Consider the following 27,781-nt stretch of genomic DNA (forward strand, 5'->3'; position numbering starts at 1 on the left):
TAATTTACACTTTCCGCCAACTCCTAAAAATATTTTTCTTTACTTTATGTAAATTACAATCTTTTTTGCTGGAAAAGTTTTTCTAAAGTTGGACAAATTTCATAGATCGGCAAATCTTAAACGAGAAATAATAAATATTTTCACATAAAATTAACTTAACGTTAATTTAAAAGATTTTTATAAAATTATTAAATATACAGTAAGATTGTTCTTTGATTTATTTAGAGATTGTTAAAATAACATTTATTGTCAATAGAATCTTAAAAATAAATATTTAGTTAAATAAATTGTGTCCTGTAATTCTACTAAGTTTAACATATAATCGTGTATAATCGTATTACTGCCTGTAATTTTGTCTGAAATAATGTTTTTAACGGATAATTGGATTGACGATCGAATTTCTAATTAATTCAAACATGTAAATTATATTTTGATGTTATTGCTTATTTTTATAGTTTATGATTTAATTTTTTCTAAACAAAAAATATTTTTTTTTTACTAAAGCTTCGCTTGTGTATAGCTATAACACAAAATTAAATATTCGTCAACAGTTTGTAAAATCAGATGTTCTACTGTGTGTGGAATGTATTAAGATTTGCATAATTTTAAATCGATAATTACACTTACATGTGATTAAATGGAAATATTTTGTTCGTAAACAGAAAAAATCTACCGTGAACATCGTTCAAACTATATGTGTGAATATATGTAATATAAACATAATTAATAATATATAGACTATATGTTAATATATTTAAATGTATAATCACTTCAAAGATAGTTAATTTTTATAAATAGAATAGATTCTAAAATAAATACATTGAATTTACTATGATGTGTGTGGATTTTTTGTTTCAAATAAACAATTTCGGCCAGAAGGATGACTTTAATCATCACAATAATATCATATTTATGATGGCTAATGTTATTTATTTGATTATTTAAAATGTGTAATTTTACGCATTTCTCGACAGTTTTCTTAATAATTGCAAAAAAACTAACAATAAAATTATTAAAATATTAATTATAATTAAAATTTACAGTCGAATTTTTGTTTCCTTCGTAATTCAAAAAAAAAAAAAAAAAATAATAAATAAATAAATAATGTAGATACATGAAATGTGCACTCAAAACTTACATTATAATTTAATATTGTAGGTATAAGTTTCAAAAGATTTTTTTTTTTTTTGAGCTGTTTTTAGAAGATTGAAATGTTCATGTTTTCTTATATTTTTTCTAAAAATTTCAATAAAATTAATTTAATTTATCAAAAATTCATGAAAATGTAATATATATCTAGTGATTCTTATATATATATATATATATATATATATATATATATATATATATATTAAAAGAATGTTCGAGCATATAAATATTAAATTTTGACAAAACGATAGAAATCGCGAAAATCCACTACTTTTTTTGCAGTCAAAAATTCATAAACCTTTTAATTTTTATACTCAAGATTTAAAAATTGGAAATAAGATTTTTCATATTAATTTTTTTGTAGGAATGAAAAATTTACGATGAAATGTATTTCTAAGATTTACAAAATGAAATATTGACGAAACCGGATATTTCAAAAAACGGTATTAGTTATTTCATTTATTTCATTTTTATTTCATAGTTTTGAAATATTTGAATGAAGTTTTTGATGTTTATATATTGTTTATAGTATTTTTTGAAAGTTCCGATTTTCCCAAATTTAGATGCCTTTATCTTTTTTATAAAAGTTAGAATATTAAAAGTTTAACAAACCTTATTAAAGAATTTAGTTCTTCCACCATTTTCAGAAATATAAATTGATCCACCCGAGCACTTTCACTCAGAATCGTTTTTTCGAGAGTAATGTTTCATTGGTTTCAAATTTAAAAGACCAGTACAGAAATGTTTTTACCAACCCCTGTATCTCATCCAACTTAGGACTCTCACCTTTTTTTATTTTAATAATAAAATAATACATATATGTATATATCCTAGTATAATTTATTATAGTTATAAGATCGAAAACTACTAGATGTATACTTAGCATATACAACACGCATCAAGCTAAAGATCAGTGTAAAAATATAGGAAAAAAAGTATGATATTTACATATATTACATATACAGAAATAGAATAAGTTGATTGGAATTGGACTATAAACTATGTACTTTTTTTTATCCGCTATTTAGAAGACCTAATCGAATATCGCTTTCAGTGTGTGTGTGTGTGTTTGAATGTGTATGTCGCATAGTATTTCCGACCGGACTCTCGTGTAACTACTTGGGTTATACTTTTCCCAACGGACGACGGTATTGTATACGTATTGAAGACTGAAAGGAAATCTCTTAGAAAATAAAAAAGTAAAAAACATGCGTGCACCCGGGCGGCCGTACAACATATATGTGTATAATATTACAATCTCGTGGTTACATCTCGATCTGAACTACTGCCGCCAAATATTTTCAACCTTATACAGGCATACGGGTTTGGGTAGGTAGATGTTTTTTACGTACGACTATTTCTACAGGGTGATTTTATATTTCAAAAAATAAACTTATATATTTATAAGAATAAATGCACGTGTTGTTGAAGAAATAGTTTTTTATGACACCAATGCTATACACTATATTTCTACAGACAAATTATATTTTTCAATTTTTTATAAAACAAATATTTAAAACTTCCTATTTTGAGACATACAATTTTTTATGAAGAATGCGTAAAAATCGAATATTGAAAAACAATCGTGGTAAATTATTCATATAACTTTATAAGTATTTAATGTTTCTCGAGTGGAATGGCAACAAATATTTCGCGATATGTTGGTGCATGGGTTACATCGCGATTTTAACCATAAACATCAAATACTTGGAAATCATCACACAACATGTTTGATATTGTGCTTTGAAAAGAAAAAAATAATTTATACTACTACGTTACGATTTATGATAATGAAGTATTTTAATTCATTTTTTATTTTATTTTTTTAACAGCAAATTAATTTTGAATTATAAAAATACAATATTTTCCAAAACACATACCCATTGGCATGAGTCAACGAGTGTGTTTCTTGATAAAAAAAAACCATCCTGTACAATTGTATATATATGTGTGTGTGTGTAATATAAAAGTGTGCAGCCCTCTTTCTCTTGTAACGCCGGCGATCGTCGGGCACACGTTTATTTATCGCCGTACGAATAGAACACCAACGCAGGACCCACGCAGGACACGCTTCATCCCTCATCCCGCGTTTATAAGATTCGCGGAAGGATACCAATGAACACAATATTATGATAATCACAGTAATATGTCCGCAACAGCAGCAACAGCAGCAGCAGCAGAAGATGCCGCCTCCTCCGCTGCAAACGGACCGTATCTTCTGCACTGGGACGGCGGAAATACCGTTTTTCCCCGTGGTTGATCCGATTTTAATGGTCTTTCTGGCGCGTATACGGTTTGCAAGGCCTACGATATACTGCGAACGAGGAGGGTACGTTTAAAAAAAAAAATAAAATATATAAAGAGGAAACGGACGCTTTATATCCATACATACACAGAGAGAGAGAGAAAGAGAGAAAGTGTTATTTACACGGAAACGCCGGCGGAAATAGTGAATATAACGGTACCGTTCCGGACTTGAAATCGATGCTTCGGTGTGCTGTACCTTCAGCGCCGTATGAACATTATACTTCTCGTAAGAATTTTACGAATATTATCGCGTATCACACGGCAGACTCGTATGCGTTTACATTATACTAACTGCAAACGAACCGAAGCAATGGAATTTCATGTATTTTTTTTTTTTCGTAATTTGACATGAAAAAAAAATGAATTAACAACGAAGAACTAAGAACTAATAACTACTAGTAATTAAAAATGTTACTTAATTCAAAAGATAAAATCTTTAAAAGAGATGATTTATAAAAATTATAAAATATTCTGAAAGGTCAGTATTTTATACTCTCAATATGGTTAAATAATAGATTTCGAGTGCAAAAAAAAAAAATACAAGCATGTGGTAGAACTATAAACATTTCAACTACCAACAATATATAATTTCATTGTACAATTTTCAAAATTGTACAAATTATTTTCAAAATCATTCTGAACACTAATATGTTAAATTATGGTTTCTTTATTTCGGTCATCAGATTTTTTTTTTGGATTGTCTATAATCAGAGTTGGGCAAAAACAAATCAAAATAAAAGCATGAATAAAGAATAATATTTTATTCTGAATAATTGTGGTGTACTGAATAAATTTATTCGTTAAAATCATGAATGATATTAATTATTTTCTTAACTTGTGTATTATACTAATCGGAATCATATAAGAGTGAATTGTATCCTAACAATAACTAAATTTTGATACCTAAACAGGTTACTAGCAGAAAACTATTATAGAAATGTTATCACCTTTGGCGTTTTTACATTAATCTTTGTAGATATATCGGTAAATTATCAAACAAATTTCTACGTAAATTTCACATAATTTAACAATTTAATAATAATTAATGATTAAATAATAATTTAAGTAATAACAACAAGAATAATAACATTTTTATATATATTATTTAAGTCTAAATAATAAGTCTATTATTATTATATATCGTTATTTAAGATTTAAATTTATTATTTTTATGATTATAGGGAATAACGAATAACGAAGAACTGAATAATGAATAAAACATAGTAAATAAAAATCTCCGAATAATGAATAACGAATAATAATACAAATTAAAATAATGAATAAAAATAAAAATCAATAATAAAATTAAGAATAAATCAATGAAGAATAATATTTTATTCAAATAATGAATCCAATAATATTTTATTCGATTAATGCCCAACTCTGTCTATAATACACAAATGCTGCATGAACACAATTATTTAATTGTTCACATATTGTTCATTATGTATTAACAAAATTCATATGACATGTTTTTTTTTGCACGTGAGTCTTGTATATTGGATTTAATGTATAAAATTTTCTGGAAATTTGTTTTCTCTTCATCCTGACACAGTGTAAAAATACTTACATGTATTTCATTTTTAAATGCAACGATTACAATTTATCATAAAAAATTTCACTGCAAAAATTTTCAAGATTTTTTTTACGAAGGTTTCTCTGCAATTTCTAATCATTGTCGAAATCTTCTTTAAAACTAATATAAGATTGAATAATACGATTTTTATTTTAATGCATTAGCTATAACTGAAACCTCAGAGTTCAGTATTCATTACAACGTACAATGTATGTCGTACATTCATAACATAATACATTCCAGTTGAAATGATATACCACATGGTTAAGAAGATGATTGTATTACGATTGCGTTCGCAGGGATGTAATTATTTATGTTTTTGTATAAGAATTAGATAAATAATTTACATAAAACTAAATATTTAAGAGAAATCGCTTATGATTTGTTCAACGAGGGTCGAACATAAGCCTTTATTAATCCTACTCTATACGTCATATTATACCAGTATCACATGATATGAGAAGTCACTTAACTCAAATCCCGAGTCGTATGATACAAATAACACGGACTGTGGTGACAGCTATCGATCTACAAACCTAGTCAATAGTTACTGAAGTTAGAACTACGTGACTAATTTGAATGAGAAGGATCAAACGTGATATCAACGATTAAATGTTTGGAAAGTGATACAAGAGACGTAATTAAATAAGAGTAATTAAACGTGTATGTATGTATATATACTATATGTGGTTTTGTGTGTGCTAATATAGGTAGGTAACTTATGAAGTTTGTTTTAGGTATACCTAAATAACTAACAACTATCTTTCCACACCGAAGTACAGAAATCCCACATTTTAAATAAAACTTTTTTGGGAAACATGATACAAAAACTAATATAATTAAATTCTAAAAACTGAAAAATTAATTATGCAAGTTAAATAAATAAACGGTATTTGTTAACTACAATAAAATCACTAATATTTCGTTATGATTTTCAACATAGAAACTGTAACGTTTTTTTATTGTAGCATAATAAAATTAACATGTTGTAAATTAAGAAAATTGTAAGAATTATATTAATTTGTCAGTTAATATTATTGTATTAATAATACAATAATACAGTATTTATATTAACAGTAACAATCAAAACTGTTAATTAATGTAAACTACGAATTTATACCTCTTCATGGGCAAAATAATCTATGTATAGTATATTTGAAATAAAACGACGGTATTTTTACTATCAAATCATTGTTACTTATTACCATAAAAAAAAAATTATTCTTTACCGGATACACACTACTTGAATGGATATTTTACATCGTGTTTCCATTGACGTTAATATTTTTCATTTCGATGGAAAACAATCAGATTTTTACGGGAAATGCACAAACGACAATTGATACAAATGTGTTGTTATTTCGGCGCTGTTCCACTTGAAATATTCATCGGTGGCATTTCGCAGCTGGTAACATCCTTTCATTTCGTTGGGTACTTTATATACACATTTGCCACCCGCGGCGTACCGACTCAGATAGAATTAATAATCTCCCTAGACCGTGCCACTGCATTTCATTCACGCCCCGGGTCATGTCCACGGCTCGTGCACATCAAAAATATTATTACCATGCGGTTCGAAAATAAATCTGCACTATGTATGATAATCATTCGATATATAACGGTTAGCAGAAGCGATAATTGTTTGAAATAAAATTAAAGTAATCAATTCATCATCGCACCCATACTATGATGATTAGATTACGTGTTGCTCGTCAGGAAAATAATATTACATCATGTCAATCATGAATAATGAACCAAGCAAATTAGAAGAGATCATTCATGTTTATGTAAAATTTAAAATTGTATCGAATTAAAATTTGAACATGAAGTATATAAAAATAAAAAAAAACAACAATCGTTTTTCCCTCAAATCGAACTAAAAGCATAAATATCATTTAGGGTTTAAATATAGCTTCATATTGTACATGTGATGAAATTTATTATACTTTGCTAAAATTCAAATATTCGAACAACTATGTCTGTATACCGGCTGTTTTCATGAAATGTGTGAAACAACAATAGTTGTTATGCAAAATAATTTAACTTCAATAACTGTTTTAGACAATATTTACAATAATTGTTATTCAATTTAAATTATATATTTTGTAAATAAGGTGATTATTGTTACAATTTACGTATTTTTTTATTTAATATTTTAAATTTTAAAATAAAGTCAAGTTATTTGCTTATACAAAACATAATGTTACAATAATATACCTTTCTTTTTAATAGTCATAATTTTGGATAACAGCCGAACGACTAAGAAATTTTCTGCATCAACCAATTCTATAGTTATTTCAATTATGTTTCGTTTTCTCTGGTCACCTATGACACCAATCAATGAAATGAAGGGTTTCGTATTTCATTTGTACATGAATTAATCATATAACTAGTAATTATTGATATATTATAAGAAACTCCAGATCTTCATTATTTTTATCGACATTCAAAATACCGTATTGATTTGTATATTTGAAATATTTAAAAAAAATCGTATAAAATTTTTTGAGTTACCTACTGCGATTAGTCTGTGCACCAAAATTATTTAATTTTTATAGCCACAATTATACGTTAATTTAATTTTAAAAATATCCTTTTACAATATTGTCTTTTTAATATTTGACTTCAAATTGTTTTCAGAATCATTTGTTTTTTACCGAGGCAACAACATCTATACAATTTTTAAAGACACTAGTTTTTCGTTAAATTAATTGATAGAATAAAATAAAGTAAAATAATAAATCAATATTTTCATTAACTGACGAACCACTCATAATCCAACTAAATATACGAGTAATTTATAATTATTATTTTAAATTTTAATGCGTGTCTATTACAGTATTTGTACAGATTTTATGGAGACAACTTTAACCAGTAAGCTATTACAATTATTTAGGTTTAAAGTATTCAAACACATGATATCTTTTTTTTATATAGCTAATTAATTTTAATATGTAGCTTTATAAAATATATTTTAATTTCAATATAGAGTATACTACAGAAACTAATAGAACCTAATCAAGAGGGTTCTTATATTATAATACATTTGAACACAATTGATAACAGTGAAAATCAATATTTAATCAACATTAAAACAAACTTTGATTAGAATGTTAACAAGATTGTAATTAAATTCTATATTGTCTTATATTTTCTACATAAGCTCATTATTCATTAAACGTCAACATAGAAGAATAGGCATTCTCATATTTATAACTGAATTAAATCAACTGTCTTATAAATCAGTATTTCATAAAAGAACCAAAAATATGTCTCTTTGTCCCTCCCGAGAAGCTTCTCAAATGATTAACGTTTTATTAGAACAATATGCGCCCCCATAGACGCAGTGTTGCCTGTATATGGTGTTTCGCATAATTTAGCAATAAATCCAAAGGCATTTTTTTCAACTACGTGCGTACATACCATATTCAGTAAATTCGGTAGGGATCATTCTTAGTGTAAACGCCACGAAATAATTATTAAACCCCTGTAAATTTCTACGATTCCACACATGTAAAACTGAGTAGTGGACCATATTTTAGTTATTAATCATCATTAGCTCCATGGTTTCAAGTTCTAAACTCAAAGTATGTGCACACCGTGGAAAATTGCTTAAACTTAACGTGGCCCCGACGTTCAGCCTTAATAATATCCCGAAAAAGCAAACACGTTTTTTGTTGTTGTAAATATCATGATATTAGATTTCCTTGTACCTTCTACAATTTAATATCATCAATTATAAATTAACTGAATGTTAAAATAAAAATTTAACTGTAGCGTTAAGATTATGTGCATATATTTTATGAGATCTTAACAGTTATCATTCAAATTCATTGTAAAAAACCCATAATTATGGAATTAATAATCAATACAAACACTCTACGGTGAATTAGGATTAGGTGGAAAATTGCTAATAAGAGCAAATATTAATAAAATTAATTTTTAATTTTATTCTTTTCTTATAAAATGTGAAACGTAATAAAAAATTAGTAAGGAGTCTTCAATCTCAACTATTATGTTTTATTACTCAGCTCTGATTTTTAGTAATAAATCCTTCAATTTATTTTGAAGCAAATATTTTTGTGCCATAGTGATTATCTTATTATTATTATCAGTATATACAATATTATATAAATAATGATAGGGAATTGATTTAAACGGTCGGTTCTACATCGCCCTTTACTCTACAGCAGACAAATTGAATCGATTTTTATACACATTAATGAGTAATTAAGACTAGTGTGAAAAAGCTTATATTTTACTATGCGAGGATCTTCTACGGAGTAATTAATTTTGATTGGCCTGATTGGCAAAAGAGAACATGGGAAAAGGCTCTCTTTTTCTTTTTCTCTTTCTATCTCTATTTTGTATTCTTGTACACTAAGTCTTATTAAATCCCCTTACTTTCTCCGATGGCCATCACCCCAAAAGTGAACACTTTAGATATTTTATGATGTACACACTGCCCGGGTAATAATGTTTTTATGTGAACCTATGAAACAAAGTAAATATTAACAGTACCGTGTTTAGTACTCTACAATTTATTAGGTATCGTCAAAGTCAAACATAATGAACAATGAACGCAACGAATATGAATGGTAAGCATATCATCGATTTACTGTATTTGTCACTGCTGTGTTCTGATTGTGGAAAAACTTTTGTTCACCCCTATTATCTATTACCATGGAAATTATCAACCTCGGTCGTCCATCACTGAGTACAGTTGAAACACGTCATCCCTCTAAACGAGCAACCATTAAGTTCCCATACTATAGGCAAGCTTTGGAAGGAATTCCTTCCGGTGTATGATTAGAATACACCGATATGGTTATAAAAATTACTAAAGTATTTCACAAGGTACTATGGTATTTTATCCATATATTATGATCAAACAATTTATAAAAACATTTCGATATTTCGATTAAACATAAATATGAAAATGGTGTTTTTTTTTTCAACCAAATAACTACACCGGAAAGAATTTACAAATAACATGATATTAAAGAAAAATAGTGAATCTTAAATTATATATTTTTTCGGTAGAAAATATTCACACTTCCTAAATATAGATTAAAACACAAAAATTTGTTTTTATGGATTTGGCAATAAATAGTTATATGAGCTGAATATAGAAGAACAAATAACTAAAATAAAATTGTATTCAGAATTTATAGATTGTATTTTTAAGAGTAAAAACAAGTACAACAAACTCAAAATAATAAAATGTCGACAAGACTTTGTACGTCTTGATGATTGTATGCGATTTAATTGCAATATCTTGAATTTGTTAACCTTGTTAGATCTTATCAATCCAATATATAAAATGTAGGTTGACAAAAATATTGAATAAAAAGAATGGTATTACCTGATAGTTAATTATTTTATGTTATGATGAATTATATTAAATTAACTCCTTGAATTTTCTAATATATTTTTTTAGTATTTTTTTTAACTGTCACATTTTCAAACCTTTCATTTAGTTCTTAGAAAATAAAAATTGTTCAATTGTCTATATTTTAACTCTTCGAAATATGTACAATGATTAATAATATAAATATAATAACGAAACTACCATTATTTACTTTTTTTTTCTGAAACACAGAATGTTTCACAAAATGGAATTTTATTTTTGCGTGATATTCATTAGATACACCAAAAATTAATGTTACACGTCTCAAAGGAAGTTTAGATTAATTATAGGGGTTGTATGCACTCTTGTGCACAAGCTAATCCGTGCGATTATTGTCAGACGCATTTCGTATATACTGTCACACGTCAAACCTCGCAATAGGGAGGCGATGTGTATATTTTATACGAAATCTCTCGTAGGTGCACTGGACGATGACATATGTACATGTGCACGTATTGCATACTAAACGAATTCAGGGGCGTTATTGGCTTAGTGAAGTATATATAGAGATATTTTTCTATGGTAAAGTCAAACATGACATCAACATAAAAGCGCATTTATAATATACAGAAAATATGCATATGAAATGCAAACGAGAGCTATGAAACACATAAATATAACATCAGTGTTAGTATATAGAGCAAATTAAAGATATCAGACAACAATGCAATGTATTTGAAACGAGATCGAGAGGTAAAACAATCGAAAAATGGACAGTTACGGTTTTTAATGACCTCCAAACCATTTACCCGTGCGTATATGAACATAGTAATGTATATCGTCGATAAAATAAAATATCGCAAGCCATCTTGTATAAAATCGTGTTCAATCAGAATGAAATCACCATTAGAAACATAAAATAATAACAACAATTCGTCTATCGTAAATGCATCATTATAAACCAGCCATTGTCACCGGAGAGAATATCACCTGCGACCGAAAGACCTCTTCGGTCGAATCGTCACCGTTACGAAATCCACTTTGAATATAAAATAACGGTCTAGAAAACGACGAGTGAAAAATATATTTTATTACACTCGATACCGGTAGGTACGTAAATTGTTGAGTTGTTGAAAAAAATAAACATTTTTTTTTTTTATCCTCCTTCTTCTTCTTATATTAAATTTACTGTCGCGCGAACAGCCATTTAGAGAATTAATAAACGTTTAACCGATGTACGGGCGTCTGGTTTTTATTTTTTTATTTATTTTATGTGTCGGTCGAGAATCGTTATGCTAGGTCTTTACGATCAATACCGGACAATAATTTAGATTAGTATACCGGGTGCATTACCGGGTGGACATTAATGTCTGGTGACGATTATTATTATTGGTCGGTCGAGCATAGTCGATGAAGGTGTGGACCACCCAGTCGGAATGCTGCCGAATGTACCTTTTTATTTACCCTCCTCCTGCCGTCGCTCGTAAATTATAATAATCATTTGAAATTCCACGCAATTGGACAGCGATATCCTGTTACAGTGGGGAATTTTAATTTGAAATTTACGGTCGATGAGGGAAACAAAATGGAGTAACGTTTGACATTAGACGACGACGACAACGACGATGACGATTGGATATGGTTACTAATTCTCTTTCATCACAGGGCGACTGTAATAATTTATAACTTATTAAAATTGCAGATTTTATCTACCAATAATCGTTCAGAAGACTAATGAACATCAAAATGTTTTGTTAATTTATTGTTATTATTAACGCGTTATATGTGTTTTGGGAACATTTAAAGCAAATGTAAATTATATATTTGCATATTTATTTATTTATTTATTTGTTTTTATAAATTTAATCGAAATCCTATATTTGTTTTACACGTTATTAAAGATTCATATCTGGCAAACATATAAACGATTCTCCTTGAAAGTTCAACGATCTCTTTCGATAAAACAAATTTTTCCAAAATTTTAAATTTAATATTACAAATAATAATTTAAATGCACATGTATAAATACTCTTTCTAAGTAGATAACATTAGATTAATATGAAGTTTATATAGTTTCAAATTTAAAAACCAAACCGTTATCGTTAATCAATAATAATATAATTTTAATTTGTTGTTTATAATTACAACAATAATATCAACTAATTTAAAAATATATTTATAGTCAAACCAATTATTTCTATGTACAATAGTATTATATATTCATAAGTGTAACTTACGAAATTATCAATAGGGGATTTTATCTTTTTAACATTTAAATTGATATGACTAAGAAAATAAAATATATATAATAAATGTACAAATTGTATAAGTTTTTTTTTCATCATTTAAAGTCAGTAAATATACCTATGCAATTGTATTCTTTAAATTCATACTAAAATCGAATAAAGTTTATATCGATATTTTCATGAAATATGTATCAATAAAATTATATAGTCAAAATATATAATACATGTTATTCGAAATTTTAATCAAATGTTTCGTAAACGTATAAAAATTATTCTGAAAAAATAGAATATTATAAATTGTGTAGTTATTGTATTTTTAGTTTATATTAATAATGAGATCTAGTAATGGATGTAAATGTTGGAAAACAGCATATTCTCATGCTTAAAATATTTAACGATTAAAAATCAAAACTTATTCAATTAATTTATACTCATATTTCACTAGTTTTAAAACTTATACAGATTGACAAATACTTAACTTTACAATAATTATTAGGTCAATTAATTTCTCAAACTAAAAAATATTATCTGTTGGATAGATCAAGGTATTCCATAAACCTTAAACTAAATCACTACAAATATGTCTTGTAAAAAATGATTCAATTTGCATAGATGTGATTTAAAAACTAACCGCTCAAACACGAGATCAAATTATATATGGTTATAACGAGTACAAAAGTGCACAGTATTTTTTATGAAATTTTTAACAATGAAATATTATGTATCGCAATAATTAATAATCAAAGACTAGATATATATAAAAATAAAATAAATATTTCAGTATTGTTTGTGACACATACAGGCATACGTTTTCACCCATAATCAAATGCAGGTATAAATACATACATCTAGAAGTTTTTGAACATAATACAAACATATCTGCGCATTTCGTGAATTCATACAATTTATGTAAATATGGAAGAGCATGTTCACAGAACGACTTCCAAAATTTTACCTTCATGATAAATTATCTTTCTAATAACACCAAACTTCACTGTACATTTAATCTACCATATTTCCGGATCACACCTTATACAGTTGTATAATACAACATACCGGTTTACAAGTAACATAAGTAAGAGTATATAATATATATAGTGACTAATAACAACCACATTTACCAACATAATAATATACAAACTTAATAACACAACAAAGAGTGTGTAATGTAGTTTTGTGTTCAACTTTGTGAACACCATAAATCACGGGGAAGCTATGTTGACACACACAATGCTATATAATAATAATAATATGCGGGCTAAGATTTTAGAGATCATGCGACCGTCTGTAGGTACCCGAATACAATATATAAACGGCCATCGTGGACCGAGCGCATACTGTTAACATGACATTTAGGAGAGTACTTCAAAAATCATTAAATATTAATGTGAAATAATTACTTACTGTTTCCATGTAGTATTATTACGGACTAAATGTTAAACGATTAACTTACCTGGAACAAAAAAAAAAAAAAAAATATACATATATATTAAATTAATGACAATTATCAATATATACATTTAGTTAAATCATTTTATATAATTTCATCTGCTTATATTATTTGTTATAAAATTGTTATTCAAATTGATTTAAAATTGTATACACATTATAAAATTAACATACACAAACTGACATCATAATTAACGATTGTTGTACACAAAATTGATTTTTTTTTTTTTAAATTTTTCTTTCCAAAAAGTACATCGTCGTTAGCTTTTATCCATTGACATCTTGTTTATTTAAATTCTTAATTTATAATTAATCAGAAATATCATTAATATTTCCAATGAAACCATTGAATTTCAGAATAATGACATAAATTAAATACATAAATATTATATTTCATATTTTATATAAATATATTATAAATATTTTTAAATCTTAAAAAAAATATAAATGAAATTGAAAGCACTATAAAAAGTATTTAAATATTGTGAATTATTCAAAACGGCGGTAGCATAGAGTTTTAATATAATTCAAATAAAATGTACATTATTGGTGACCTGGGATTTGAGAGAAGGAATAGTTACCAGTTCATAATCGTAGTTTAATAATTCCAAGTTCATCAATTTTTTTTTATAAATAATTGCAACATGAAAAGTCAGAAAAATAAATAATGCTTTTATTAAAATATTAAAACTTTATTTAAGAGTAATTTTAATGATGGATATAACAGTATCTGTAAATCTTACGCGACTTGTAAAGAATGTTTCGGGTAAAAAGTTTTTACGTCTGTCACATTCACATGACAAACATGTTTAAAATGTCGTACATCCGGACGAAAAAGCTTGGGTCTGGAAAGAAAATGGATTTTCTCCATCATCATTTTGGCTGAGTATCCGTCGGGCATTCAGTAAACTTTTGAAACACTCCTAGACGCCCTTACTTTGCCTACTTCAGAAAATTGTGTACCTTTTTAGACAGCTATGTGATCACTAAATTGGGTAAGAGACAAAGTACGAATGAATGCTATTACAAACACGAACCCGTCAGTAAAAATTGAAACTTTGAAGCTGTAGCAATAACAATCTCTACTCTATTATTTCAAAAATTACATTATAATATAATTTACACATAATTTTCGTTTATAAACATTTAAATTTGTGCCTATTAAAATTAGTGACTGGTTTATTGACAGTAAAAAGCGTTGAAATAATGAAATAATGAAATAATTATTTATAAGAATCACAATTTTTTTAACTAAACGAGACAAAAAATTAATTAAACTTGAGAAATTTAATTCAATCATAATTTTTGATTCTAAATGGAACTATTGAATTTTATTTTTTTCCCAGTTAGCGTTTAGTTTCACTATAATATATTATTACATTTCATATATCCAAAATTGGACATACATTGTATTTCAAATACTAATGTCAAAATTGCAAAATTATTAATTATGTTTAAGAACAAACAATCTGGGCCACTTTAATTTTAAAAACCATTAATTTCAAATGACGTTTGAATGGAAGAGAATTAATAAAACTATACATGGCTGACTCTATTTTCCTTAATGCTCGCCATCTATATGATTACATTTAAAAATACAGTAACTAATCAAATTAAAAGATATTATAAAAAATATCAAAATTAATTAACTAATTTTTTAATACTGCTTGAAAATAACGAATGTAATTAATACAAGCAAATTTAAATACAAACACATATTCCAATTGGAAAGTTAATGATTTGTAATAACTTATTATTGTTTTATATTACTTAAAAAATGTATTAAATTAATTAAAACTTCGATAACTAGTACTACATACATTAAAATACACAATTATTTATAATAACTTTATTCATATTTTATTTTATAAAATACTAATACCATTATATTTCTCAGTGAATATTAATTTACATGCATTATATTTATCTCCTAGGACCTTAATTTAAATTATATTTAATTTTAATTTGTTATCAAAATAATTACATAAGCTAAAATGTTTGTTCAGGTATCATACAATTTATTTGATAAAATCTGTATTAGTTCAAAATAGCATATACTTTTGTTATCCAATAAGAAATAATATACGATTAATAAAGATTGTAGCACTTTACGATTTCGATAACTATAAATCAACGGACTGTGAAAAATCGGTCAACTACAGTCTACAATGTAAACTCTAGATTGTTCTACAGAAGTAATAACTTAATTTATTCGATAGTATATCACAGGAGCAAATGGTGAGGTTTTCATTTTCCCTGGCTAAACGACTCTGAACTCCCGTTACGTTTCGAGAATCGCATTTGAAAGCTGTTCATTGGCATCGCAATATTTTACAACCCAAAAAGTATATTGAGATTTATATTGCTTAGTTATGTAATCAACATGATTGAAACCTATTTGAAAAATCTTAAATGAACGAAGAAACCAAATATTGGAAAATATCATTTACTTCCTTTTATTTTATGAAGAAAACAATATTGAACCGTATATTTGAAGACTTTTTCAAACTAAAATGTGTGATTAATGAATGATATAAATAAATTCACTAAATTGCAATATTTTTAAAGAAGCTCTCAATTCAAACACTTCAAACTAATTAAATTTAGTTAAATATATATTATAAAACATAATATTTATATATGCAGAAAAAAAATGTAATTTAATAGCATTAATCATTTTTTGATGTTTGATAAATTGAATGTAATTGAATAATTCCAATCGTGTTTTCATCAAAAAACTGTGGAAGTAACATAATTATTTTGAATCTATAAACCGTTTGTAAATCCTACTGAGAAATCTATGTACTGAAATTATAAAAATAAAATAAAATTTTTTTGTAAACTATTAAAGTAACCTATATTGAAAAAATAATCAACATTATATTAAATAATGAAAAAAAAAAGTCTAAACTCAATGCATTAATATAATTTAAAATAAATCATGAATATACATTTATTAATGTATTACAATTCCTTGGACATATCAAACGAAACAATAAACCATTTATTTTTATAATTTATTATTATCATTTATCTTTAGTTGTATAAATATTTAAAAATGCATTATAATATGGAATGTCATAATAAAATAATTACAAACGGTCTAATTGACAATAATTGTAGCTAGTCATATATAGGTTCATAAATGCATATTATGATCTATCAAATTTTTTCTGACCACAAATAAATACAAATTTAATACTATGAAAACAACTAATATGTTATACATATTTAATTTTGATTATTAGCTATTCACATTAAATGTGAACCAACATTTTTATTTTACATGAAAAAAATGAATAAACAAATTTGTTATATTATTTTACATTTCAACAAGTACATGTTCAATCAACATAATCTGCACAATATTTTCGCTCAAAACCTATTTACAATAAGATAATAATTGCTTCCAAATGTAATATCCTGTTACAATTGCATAATAAGTGGATCATTAAAATGTTATACCCGACCCTCTTAACGTGCAAAATATATGGTTAGAGTCTGTACTATATGACTATTATACAGCTCATTCTGATAAAAAAATGTAATCAAATTCAATAACAAAAAAATTAATTAAACTAAAGTCAATATAAAAAAACTATAAATACATTTATTTCACTAGTTATTTTATAATGAGTTAAGAAATAATTTGATATTCAATTTTAAAACTATCCATAATGAGTTGGCATAAAAATACTTAGGGGCTGCACGAGTCTACCATTATTTTAATTGACGATTTTAAGGATTTTTTTCCTCGTTTTTCTGTTTAAACCAGTTTCTTATTATTTTTTGAATTCTATACGATAATCGTTTATAATTGTTTTTTTTTTCGTAGGTACCTAAAGTCATTCGTAATTGCTTTTTGACAATGTCCTGTCATGGTTTCCGGTACAGACATCCATGACATAGTCTATAATCATTGCACTGTGAGCAGATCATGTTTTAGTTAAAAAAAAAAAAAAAAAAAATAACAGTATAACAAGAAGTAGTGAAAATAAGTCTGACACATAATCGTTTACGGTCCAATAGTAGATCAGTAGCAATTAATCTATAATAATATAATAATAATATTCATAATGTATATTTCATCGTATCTATCCAAAAGAGTATTTTAAACGTCTTAAAGATATTATATGTACACTTGATTAATAACTTACTTTCATTTACACAACAGTTATATTACACAGCTACAGAAAAATAGTATAGCTTCGGTAACAAATTTCATTTTAAAATTGTCCAAAGGACTTAATCACCAAATTTTCAATTTAAAAGTTCAATTAATTTCGTACACATTAAACAAACCAAACCAATCCGTCCAACTGTCAATGTCGAGTATCAAACACATCCACCAAAAATTTGAAAAATTATAATACGATCCACTGGTAAATAATTATTATTTTTGAAACAAACTGCAATTAGTAAGTTAAAGTATAAGTATGTAATAGCAACTTAACATAACACTTAAAAATGTACAGTGTTTTTTTTTAATACTCTATACAGCTTAAATTAATAAGTCTGGGAAACATTTATATTTTATAGATATCAAACGTTAGTATTCTTGTAATCGAGTAGTTATGTGGTCTTTATTTGAGTAGGTATTACTTGAGTGGTAAATTTAACTTCAAAGAATTCATATGAAGTACGAAAAGCAATATTTACAAACATCTCATCATTAAAATATATACTTCGAATCCGTATGGACATCACGTAAGCAATAGAATTAATTCAGTGCCAAGTGGGATACATAAAAAAATCCATTAAATATAATGTTTAAAATTTAAATTACCATAATTTAATTTGTTTCTACTAATAACATGTTATTAATATGCACCAGATATAAAATGTACCAGATAACAAATGTGCATTAATTAGATGAACTAGGTATCGATAAATAATAATTAAATAAAAATTATATACCTACTCTAATGTAAACATTATTATTATATTACATTTTATTAAAACTCGATAACTGTGGAATATATTTGTACTTCACCAGAAACTACAATATTTGGAACTGTATTTCATAAATAAATCTTAAAACATAATGTTATACGCTTTTTTTATGATCACATTTTACAAATTATTATGAAAAACCAACTCATTTCGTGTTTTTTATTTTTCTACATTTAAATATTAAAACTTTAAAAATAAGAAAAAATATTCTTCTACAAAATAATTTTTTTATATCCATCAGAGATTAAAACAAAATACAAATGTTTTGTCCAATTTTATGAGAAAACTACAAACCAAATAAATGTTAGAAATTACTATTTAAAAGAAAAAACTATATTGTACAATAAAAAAAAAAAATTTTTAATTTAAATATAAGATGAAATATCTAATAAATTATTCGGTATATATCTTATAACAATGGCAATATTAGTTTAAAAAAAAAAAAAAAAACAATATTATGTACTACTATACTGATATTTATTTAATTTTAGATGCAGAAAATTACATATAATTATAATGGAGTTAAATAATAATTTTAAAATAATGACGTACAATGACGTTCATTGTGTTATCGATTTCAGTAGTTCTCCGATTTACTACATTTGCCAGCCTTATTTTCTCTAAGGGTAGTTCCGGCGCCAGACTGGCCGGTTAAAAGGTTTTGCAAGACAACCAAGGGTGCAAAAAATAAACTAAAGGGGGAATGGATTTTTATTCAAAAAAGGTCCAAGGAAAACTTGATTGATCGATTTGCGGACATATAATGAATGAGATAAGGCTTCTTTTATTTTTACAACCCAAAGAATTTTTACAAAAAATTAACAAAAAAAAAAAAAAAAACAATAATGGGAATTCTTTGCTAATTAATTAAGTAATGTATAATTGCTTTGATAATGTTTTATTGCAATAAGAGACAATCATTTTTTAGTAAATTAGTATTAGTGTTTTAAAGTCTTATATTTTTATATCAAACAGTAAACATTAAATTTTTATACAAAGTTAATATAAAAACTTGGAAAAAGTTAAACACTAAGTGGTATGAATTTACATTCATTTATATTCGATGTATATCAAACAACTATAATATAAACATTATCTAATATAGATGTTAACTAATCAGACAATTATGTATAGACTCACAGCACTAATTATTTTGTACATAGTGATCAAAAAAGTTTAAACAAAACTTTAATAATATTGATTTTTTGATTTAATTTAAAATGCTCTTTGAAATTTTCATTCCAAAATTTTTATTTGATTTAGAACTTATTTGGTTCAATATGCAATTTATTATAGGTAAACCATATACCTGCATATAAATCTGTTTTAAAGATTGGTCAGGGTTTTCGGACCTAAGTGTAATATTTTTTTAATGTTGATAGTGTAATCAAAAAAAATATTAGTTTTTTTGTTAATACTTTTGTATTCTTAATTTGAGAATTTTCTAATTTTTTTTAAAATACAAAATAATAATTTTAAAATCTTATTGGTTAATAAAATATTACTGCAATAGACAAATTTAATTTGAAAATTCTTTATTTTTCATAACACTACTTATTTGTTTTTTACGTAAATCAATTTTCTACAAAAAAGATTTAGTAACAATTAATAATACAATTTTACTAAAACAAATTATACCACAAATTAAAATTTATGATTAAAACTTATAATAATATTATTTTTAATAATTTTATCTAAAGGATGTGGACTTAATTTATTCCATTAAATATTAGTTTAATTTAAAATATTATGCAGAATAATCTAATATAACTGATGAATAACTAACAAATACACTACTAAAAAGTTGTGAGTGAATAAAGCTTATTATTCATTGTACGGATAAATAGAATTAACCAAAACACAAAACTTGATTTTTCAAAGTACCCCACAGCAGCTGAAAAGCTAATAATAATCATTTGCTGGAATTTATGTCCTGGACATTTGCTCGAAAATAAAATAACGTTTGAAAATAGAATAACATCTGTTTTTGAACATAAACATGAGCATCTCCACAAAATACACACATCCGGATAATATTATGATGTTCACCTAATTGTAATATATCTATTTGTAAAACATATTTTGTTACATAAAAATAAATATTATTCGAATTCAAATGAAAATAATCTTATGTTTTATTAAATAATTTATTCCTATAAAATACTTGTGATAATGGATATCAATGTATTTAGTTTACACTATTCAAATTAAAACCAATAAATGTTTAAATATAAAATAATTATTTAGAAGACAAACAAAAATATTATCTGTGATTGACATAAATTTTAATTATGCCAAAAATTATTGTTGACGATTTGATAGTAATGTGCAGTATGAATATTTAATTTTTCTTTCATTATACTTCAATATAAAAAAAAAAATTAAATATATACCTAATATTTTAATGAATTGATCATAGTAGAAAAATCAACGTTACATTATAAACTAAGTATTTTAAATACATTTTAATTGGAGTAATAACATTTTTTTTTTTTTAATCAAAAAATAAAAATAAAATTATCTTAAAAGTAAATTTTTAGTGAAAATCTATTTTTTAATTATTTTTGAACTGATTAACATAATTAAAAACATTATATATATATTTTCCACTTAGCTTTTTCATTAATTTAAATCATGATTTTATCGATTTAAAATTCGAGGTTAAATTAAGTAGCTCTAATTTATCACATAGTATAGTATTTTATTATATATATAGATATAGTATTTTATTGGCATTCATTAAAATGTCTTCAAACAAAAATAAGCAAAGTATAATCTTCCAATGAACGTATTGTTAAAAACTATATGATTTTTTTTGAAAATTGAATTAGCAGTGACGTAGAAATAATTATTCGAAAGAAACTTAGTGTGCAGTTGTCATTTTATAATTTTCTTTAATTAAATTTGTAGAAAAATATATCCTTATTCGTTTATATCATTATCGTGAGAATTTATATGCAATGGTACTGGTAGAAAAAATATCCCCCAAACAAATGTTGCACCCTAGAATTAATTATTCCATACAAACTAAATATTATTTAATTATTTAAATTTAACTAATAATCACAATGATTTACTTAATTATTGTATTTCAAATATACTTGTTTCAAGATAAAAAAAAATTGGACTTTATAGGGAAGTGACATTTTTTGAAAATATTTTATAAACCATGATCACAAAAGAAAAATTATAAAAATTGGTATAATATAGAAAATAAAACTAGGCTATATAAATAATCAATAATTAATACCAATTACACACAAAGAAAATATTAATCCCTCCAGATGATAGGTGATTTCCAATAAATAATCCTAAAAATTATGAACACATTTAAACTTTAATAAAATATTTTGAAATATTTGGAAGAAGAAGATGAACTCAAAGTTTAGAGGATCATCACTATAATACTTCTTTAGTCATCAAAATCTTAATTGAGCTATACTTTGTTTGGCCCACTATGATTCTTTCTACAGCTAACCGACTCAATACCCAAGTCCATATACATTGAGAAATATATTATATATATATATATATTGCCGAACACTGGCACTGCTGAAAATATTTTCAATCGTGTAAAAGCTTGAAATAAATATTAATTGTAAATTGCTATATTTGCCCCAGGACTTTAGAATGAATTTCGAAAAATTAAGACTTAAACGATGATAAAAATAGACATAAAATCTGTTAATCACTTTACTTTTGTAAGTAGTTCTGGAATATATAAAAAAAAAAAAAAATAGTATTGAAAGAAATTTAAGGTTTTTAGGATAAAAGCCAAGGACTCGTACAACGTAGATTTGATACCTTACAAAATAAAAATGAAATTCTTAAAACAAAAGCAAACTTGACTTTTTTCTTTTTCTAAAACAATACCATTTGAAGTATTTGTATAAATTGAAATATAATATAAATACTGGGTCAAATACAGTTAAAATTTAAACAATATTTTTCGTCCATCACAAGCTATGGCTATTACGACTGAATAAACGAACTCACCCAAAAGTATGTGATCCGATTATAAATCTGACAGTAAAAAATATCCGACGGGGAAACGGTGTTACGACGTATGACCGATCTGCGTCAGGACTGGGGATGCACTAACAATACAGTACACCGTACACGTGCTGCCGGGGGCGCGTGCTGTATCGCAGTCACCCGGGAGTCTGCGCTGCGGTCGATTGACAGTCAAAGAAATAATGCAATAACACATTTGAATCGGATTAGATAAACACAAGATGGTGGCTGTATAAAATTACCAAGTAACCAAATCAATTATTCAAACGTTGATCGACGATAAATCCTTTAATTCTATGGTGTATTGATACATTTCCATTAATCTTAAGAAAATTGCATATTTTATTTTAATTTACACATATTCCGTGATCTCCATTTGTTGTGGTATTTTACCTCCGCGGCAACACTCGACACTAAAATTGCAATCACTCAAAGTACTTACTCAGAGTTCTTATGAATCTATTACACACGATATATAAATATTATAAAATAAACGTTTTACCTTGGTCAGATTTTGAACACAAGTGTACTACTAATCTATTTATTATTTTAGTTCGATAGAAATAAATTATTCGCATGCTGCTCCGTTGCAGATCCTGGTATCTGTCAACTATGGTGCAAGAACGACCCCTCTGTATACTGAATAATGAAGTTTCTCTAAACCACATCAATACATCGGAAGCAGAACACTATTAGGCGATATGGTCGACGAAACGCAATGTCATCAAGTTGTACACCGGTACCGATCGATTTCCAGAGATGTCAATTCCATAGGTCGCGGATATATTTACCGAATTAACAACCGCTCCGGCATTAAAATGTTTGAAACGGCGTTGTTAATCGTTATCGATTAAATTATGGTCATGTAATTATGCGCACGGGATCGATTTTATCCTATTGGAGGTCGGAGCGGGGAAGGAAATACGCTTTGTGTCGTTACGGTGTACCACGATGGAGAATAACAAGACTACAATAGATGTGATCATCGATAGTGACAACTGATAAGTCCAGGAGGTCCGTAGAGTCTACGGGACAGAATTTCATAGTTTTCTTTCCGTTACGTGTGGTGCGCTCACTAGAGCGTCTCCGGAAATGTACAATTCACGCAACCCAACGTGCACGTGTGAATAATAATAATAATATTCTCTGGTGCGTTTTAGATGATAATTATTTCGAAACACCTAAATACCTATCTACCTTCCATTACCTTCTCGGTACGTGACCGTGTGATCTCGAATTTGATTTTAAGTGTATTTCTCTCTCTCTCTCTCTCTCTCTCTCTAACTTCTTCCCCACCCCCAGCAGATTCCATCAGCCCCGTATGACGCCACCCCCGCACGTATCACTCGCGACGAGGACGGTCCCCGGACTAAGTCACATTCGCGAAATCATATTACTACAGTGTAATATTATGCGAATTACTCGACCGGCGAGAAACAATTTCGCCTCTGGGCGTTCACTACAAGGCAAACGCAGACGCCCGACGAATATCAAAACCGCTGATGTTCACCCCGTCTCCACTGAACGATAAGCAATGTATTATTGCCTTCCCGTCAATCTGTTACGTCCTTGTTACATGACATACACACGCAAACAAATTAAAATTTTTTTTATTTATTTGTATCTTGGCAGTGTTGAAATTTTTCAACATTCATTGTTCAAACAAGCGCTCATTTTATCACAATATTCCTGACGGACACTTCACATTAAATGTTTGTCATTAGTTTTTGAAACTCGAAGCAATTCACAGTTTTATAATGCGACACCAGCACTATACAAATTAACTGCTTATAAAAAGTAAATAGACAGAAAATAGAGTATAACAGCAGGTATAAAATAAAGTGTACTGATTTTAAAAACTGAATAAAATAAAACAGTGAAAAATATTTTCCAAGAATAATAATTAATTATGAGAAATTAATTATTTTCAAAAGTTTAACATAACAAAAATTATTGTTACCTCTGATTATATCAGCAAATAAATTATTATTCTTATTATTATTCTTGGTAAATTAATATAATAATATTAGATCCATCTTAATTCAAATAATACGAGTACATGGGTAATTGAAATAATTAAAAAAGAAAAACCGGATATAAAATCTAGATGGATCACACCCGCTTCGCATTGTTTACCATTACAAATGTGGACATTATAAAAAATTCCCAAGGAATATTTATAATACCTAAGCAATATATGCAATGAAATTAATTAATCTTACTTAAATATTCGGAAAATCTATCAACATTTTATAAAAATGTTGTAGTCATATAAAAATTAATATTTTGAAACACAAATAAAAATTTGGATTTAAAAAATAATTATATTGAATTACAGTCATTATTATTTTTTTTAGCGTCACAGGCCATTTATGCTCTTTGCTGTCAATACTAAATTCTTCCATTCTTTACAGTCATTTTACAATATTAATATATGATTTAGATACTAAATAATAAATTCTATTAGAAAAAACCAAAAAACAATAGCTACACTTTTAATTAAATATCGAAATATGTCACTACTATTATGGATGTACATAAGTTACTCTGCAGTGAAGTTATAAAAGATTTCAGAGAAAATCAAAATGAAAAATAATGTTATCCTAAAATTTATAAAAAACGGTTTAAGTTTTTTTTCTCGGAACCTTATTTGAGTACATGTTATTCATGTGAACTAATTCTTTGAATTCTAGCTTCATCCTTTAATTCCCACCAAATTGTCGGCATGATTTACTTACTAATACTTGATTAATTTAGTTGTAAGTTATACAGATTTTAAGCTAAACGCAAACTTAATTTATAAATATTTTTCAAAGTTTTCACATATCAAATACAATCATTAATTAAAAGAACCATTCTATGATTTTATCAGAAGTCAACTGTTATCATCGAAAAACTGGTATTCGGTTATATATATATTTGCCGCAGGTGTGATTCAAACTAACATTATGCAAATTTCTAATTCTATTTAGGTTATTAACATAATGAAGAAGAATGTTCTTTTGATTATATATAAAATTCAAATTAAGTTTATTTCCTTTGTTTTACTTTGAGAATGAAATTAATAAGGAGTTTAAATTTATTTGAAATTATATACACATGATTAATGTCAAATTAAATTATCAAGATCTATAAAAACTATACTTTTTATTATTTAAAAATATACTAATTTTAAAGTTTATCTTGTCACTACATTTATATATATATTATATTATTATATATTATTTTTTTTAAATTCATCAGCACTTTTAAAAGTGTTTCTAAAATACACATGTTACCGACAAAGATGTAAATTTAGGAATTAACATTATTGCCATTGGAAATTACAATAATTAATATCAATTTAGGCATTACTTGTTGTTGATTAAAAAATCATGTTAACTTATCAGATTCACAAGCAATCTTGTAACTATTAACATTTCATGGAAATAACAACATTTCCGACAACTATATTGATTTAAAATTTGGAGTGTTAAGTATGTAAAAACAGCGTATATACGTATTTACTTGTATTTTATCTTATGTTGCTACATTACGATGAACAAACACAAATATAATCACTATAATATGTTTGTTTTATAAAAGTAATTTTGAAAATCCAATTATTTAAAATCTAAATAACTTTAGGTAAAAAATGCTCATTCGTAAAGATTCGGTAGGCTACTGATTACAGGATCTCAAGGCTTTGTCAGATGATTTTATGGAACGAGATACTTAAAGTGTATTATTAGGATTTATCGTAATTAGCTAAGAATAGTGGATTGACGTTATTACCCAAATTGCATCAACTCCAGTAACATATATATATATAAACAGTAAAAACAATACATTTTCAAAACAATTCACAATAATATTGTATAAACTCGAAATGTAGAATCCGACTACATTCAAATTTATTTGTAAGTGTAATGACAAGAGTTAAACACCCGAGACTAGTCCGTCCGCACTGCCCCAGAATACTCAAGTTATTTATTCAAATTCAATGCAAACTTAAATCCCACTTTGTTTTATTTAACTCATTATTTTCAAAAGTGAATTACTATACATTTTAAATTCACAAAATGTTTTAATACAATAAAGTGTTATTATAATACTTGTTGTAATACACAATGAATATAAAAACATCATGTAACTATGTTTTTTTCTTCTTCAAATTGATTATCAATTCCAATCACACTCATAAATACCAAAAATATATCTGGTGATGCATGTTATATTAAAATATTAAAAGGTACATATTGTCGTAACAAAATATAAGTTAAATAAAATGTTTATAAATATATATTTTTGTTTTGATTATTATTTATTAATATTATGTAGATAGGTATTGCAATTCATTTTTAAATTAAAAATTGTAAATTTTAAAAAATCAATCTGTTAATTATAATACAAAAAAATTATTAAGACTTAGAACATAACAATAAAAAAAATAACTGTACAAATTTTTTTTTATTCGACCGTTTTATCAGAGATAAGAACAATTTTTTGTGAAACCAATAGCATTCTAAATTTACTCAGAAGACTTTGTAATATTACAACATTATTATAAATATAAAATAACATATACTTTCAAAAAAAATAATATATATATGGAGAAGGGCGTATCTAATTCGTGAAGGAATTCGAGAATATGGTAATAAATAGTGAAAGACTGGTGGTCTACAACTAAAACCAAAACTTGTCAAAGAATTTCTTATTTTATAGCGAGTTCCTCTTTCTTTATCCTCCAACCTTCAA

General features: G+C 26.2%; 1 protein-coding gene across 2 annotated transcripts in view; it reads right to left on the reverse strand.

Moving 5' to 3' along the window:
- LOC112689092 (protein prickle-like) overlaps positions 1 to 27,781 on the reverse strand; it is a 152,129-nt gene that overhangs the window by 100,261 nt on the left and 24,087 nt on the right. Inside the window, exon 1 of one of the 2 annotated variants that reach the window (XM_025562609.1) lies at positions 23,027 to 23,116. The exons of the other annotated variant lie outside the window; for it this stretch is intronic. The gene's annotated coding sequence lies outside the window, so the exon portion shown is untranslated. Of the gene's footprint in view, positions 1 to 23,026; positions 23,117 to 27,781 lie in introns of those variants that run through there. 2 annotated transcript variants of the gene reach the window in all.

Source organism: Sipha flava, unplaced genomic scaffold, assembly GCF_003268045.1.
Source record: "Sipha flava isolate LNK unplaced genomic scaffold, YSA_version1 42_pilon_pilon, whole genome shotgun sequence".
Lineage (NCBI taxonomy): Eukaryota > Metazoa > Arthropoda > Insecta > Hemiptera > Aphididae > Sipha > Sipha flava.